The sequence below is a fragment of the Mus caroli genome, chromosome 17 (genome assembly GCF_900094665.2).
Source record: "Mus caroli chromosome 17, CAROLI_EIJ_v1.1, whole genome shotgun sequence".
In the NCBI taxonomy this organism is placed as follows: Eukaryota; Metazoa; Chordata; class Mammalia; order Rodentia; family Muridae; genus Mus; species Mus caroli.
The window spans coordinates 10,460,063-10,463,522 of NC_034586.1; the positions used below are offsets into that span (position 1 = coordinate 10,460,063).

General features: G+C 42.2%; 1 non-coding gene across 1 annotated transcript; it reads right to left on the reverse strand.

The window, feature by feature from the left end:
• Positions 1 to 3,396: 3,396 nt before the first annotated feature.
• LOC115029838 lies at positions 3,397 to 3,460 on the reverse strand. Its single transcript, XR_003835394.1, has one exon. It is a non-coding gene; the product is annotated as a U7 small nuclear RNA (small nuclear RNA).

Consider the following 3,460-nt stretch of genomic DNA (forward strand, 5'->3'; position numbering starts at 1 on the left):
TTGGGAGATCATTGGTGCAGCTTCCTTCTCTATATTGTTGGCAACCACATCTCCATGTCCCCACTGGTCAATAAACTCCTTGGAAGAAGGAGCTCATGTACTTCCTAGCATACAGCCTGGTAAGTGGCTGGCTGGATGTTTAAACTCATGCTCTTACCCACTGTGCTCTGTTCAGATCAGACCCAGCTTCATGCTATCAGACAGTAACTGTGACCCTCTGGAACTATTAATTCTGCTTAATTGTAGCATCATATGCACTCAGCAAAGGAAAAGGAGACTTAGAAACCAGTCCTTTGACTGTAGCTGAGGACTCTGGGGAATAAATAGTCCATTCAGTAAGTAGAGTGTGCAGATGGCTAGATCCATATATCATCACTCCTGTGATGTCAGGGTAGCAATTAGCACATCATTATTGTCTCATCACTGCAAGATTTAACTTTACAAACCATGGGCAGGTGTGGATAGAAGACACTGGAGTTATCACAAGGAACTCAGAGTGGTGTGTCAGCACAGTGGGCCAGCAGTGATGCAGAATCTCAGCTCACAGGCCTTCCATAAGTGTCTTCCTCTCTGCTGGCTGCCACTTCTCTGTTTTCTATTCTAGGTCCTGTCTGGGATTCCAGTGGGCTGGATGCTTCTTCCAGGCTTTGTAGACCACAGAAATTTCACAGAACCCAACAGTTGCCTTCCTCTGGCATGCTTTGGGGAGTCTGAAACCACCATGCTACCAAGGTGCCACCTAAAAAGACTCAGGCTCCCTCTGTGCTGTGACAAGCCCACTGTCCCACTGACTCTACAGAAGGGCTTCTTAAACTTCTCCACTGACACTTTTTACCCAGAAATTTTTACAAGGCCTGGAGTATATAGGCATAAAACAGGCATAAAAATCAAATGTCTACTGGTAATAAACCATAAATAAATATATTATAAAACAATTACTTGTATACAATTTTGCCATTTATTAAAGAAAGAAGCAGATTTGCAAACTAAGATGTCCCTGTTACTTTTACATAAAGAACTAAATCTTGTCTGAATTGTTGACAAGACACAGGGCAGCTTCATTTCTCAGAGCTAATCTATATTTTCATTTTAAAATTCTCAGTGCTGAGAAGGCTGTTTTGCATAAATATGTAGCACAAACTGGAAGAAATGAGCTGAGGGCCATTCCAGGAATTGTTGGAAATGTTGTCCTAACCCCAAGTTAAAATTCATTAGATGGTTTCTTCTGAAAAACCAAATCATCAACTCAAACAGTAACTTTCAAAATTTAAACATCCAACACACACACAAATATCTATGGATATTCTGATTTAATACTTACATGCCTGCCGAGAATTGATGTTAGCAAAAATAAAAGGTCATTGTTTTCCACAATTAGACCATCATTTTCTGTAAGACCAGAAACTTATATGAAGGGGAAACACTGCATTTCACAACACAGAATAGTCTCAAAGCTGAGTAGCATTTGCTGACATTTTATGAAGTGACTTGTGTGCAGAGCAAAGTGTATGTGTGCAGAACCAAGACTACAATGAGGTCATGTGATTCAACACAGGCCACTGGTGCCAGGAAACCCTTGAATTTGTGGTATTTTATTTTGAACAGTGAACTTCTGAAAGCCAGGCGCTCATTCTTCAACTAGCTATCATCTTAGATAGAAAGATCAAAAATGGCGTGTCCTTGAAGAGGACACTGGGTCCAAGAGCAGCTGAACTTGGTGAAGATTAGATGACATGCACGGGAACATCAGACAGCTTCTTTTAGACTGAAAGTATATGTGTGTATGCATGCATATGTATGTGCCTGTGTATATGTGTGTGCATGCATGTGGACATGCATGTGATGCATATGGGTGTGTATGCATACATGATTATGTTTGTGCATGCATAAATGCACATATGTGAATGTTGGAGGAGTATGTGGGGGTATGAAGGAGTATTTGTGCATGTGTATGTATGTGAGCATGTGTGTATACATGTGTGTGTATGTCCATGCACATGTATTGTTTGGGGAGTATGTAGAGGCATGAGGGTACATATGTGGAAGCCAGAAGTAGACATCTAAGTGTCTTCCTCTACTGTTGTGGATAGCCCTGGGGCTAATTATATTTGATGTTAATTCCATTCCCAACAAGGAATGAGTCAGCATTCAGGTGATTTCCTGTAAACCTGCTTCCCAACTTAATTTTTAAAATAAAGGAGAGCTGATGATTGGGCAGATAAAGGGAAGGTAGGGAGAATGAAGAAGGAAAAAAATGGAAAAGGGAGAGGACATAGAGGAGGAGGAAGAGGAGGAAGAAGGAAAGCTGAGCAGAAGCACATGGCTTGGAGAAACAGCAAGTCCTAAGGGGTCTCATAAGAGGTGAAAGATGGTAGTGTAGCCATAGATTTGCCCAATCTAGGCGCACAGCATGTATTCATATTAACTGGGTTGTATTTTCATTGCCAGGCCATATTTGGGTTGGAGATTTACCATGACACTCTACTGCTCGACACCTTAGTTCTTGAAAGACCCACAACGTGAGGACTCCCCCACATTCTGACTCAGGAGAGGTGACACTCCAAATCACTCACAAGGAAAGGTCTTGCTGCAAACTGCAAGAGGATTTTTATTCAAGAGTGCTCTCGGGCCCACGGTCATACACCACACAGGGGTAGAGGACCGTGGCACCCCTAGTAGCTGGGTAAGGGGGTATTTAAAGGAAGAAACCACAACTCAAGGAAGTGGGGAGGGCATTGTTGGAAAATACCAAAGATACCAGTTACGAGTCCCAAGGAAGTGCAAAGTCACAAGAGTCACAAGGAATACCTGGTAATTGTTCCGGTTAACTCTCAAGACAGTTTCTAAGAGGCCCTAACAATAGCACATTTGCATAGCAGGTTCCGGCAATGGTCAGGGTGACTTTCTTTGAATGAACACTCTTTGAACCCAGGAAGCGGGTGGGTGGAGGAATGTTGCTATCTGTTTTATAATTAGCATACCTTGGAGCAATGAGTCACAGAGGTCACATTCCCAAGCCTGGGTCTAAAGGCCTAGAATTTTGTTTTTACATTATACTTTCATTCTCAAGCTATAATCTCTCACTGAATATGAAGTTTACCCATTTAGGCTGGGCTAGTTGGCCAGCAAACTCCCATGATCTTCCTGTCTCCATCCCTACCAGTGCTAGGGTTAAAAGCATACCAAACTTTTATGTGAGCAGTGATATGAACTCAGTTCCTCTTATTCACAGCATGTACTGTTAGAGCCCCTCCCTGCCAAGGACCTGCCTCAGCTTGGTTTGGGGTCTTGAGGAAGGGGTGTTGGAAGAAATGACTCAGAATCAGTGATGGATGAAAGCTGACAGTTCTATGGTCTATTTGGCATAGCTCTCTAGACACTCTATATAGATAGCTTATGGGTTTTTCTACCAAAGTAAAAAAACCTACTAGAAAAAAATTCTAAATGAGCTATAATAGCT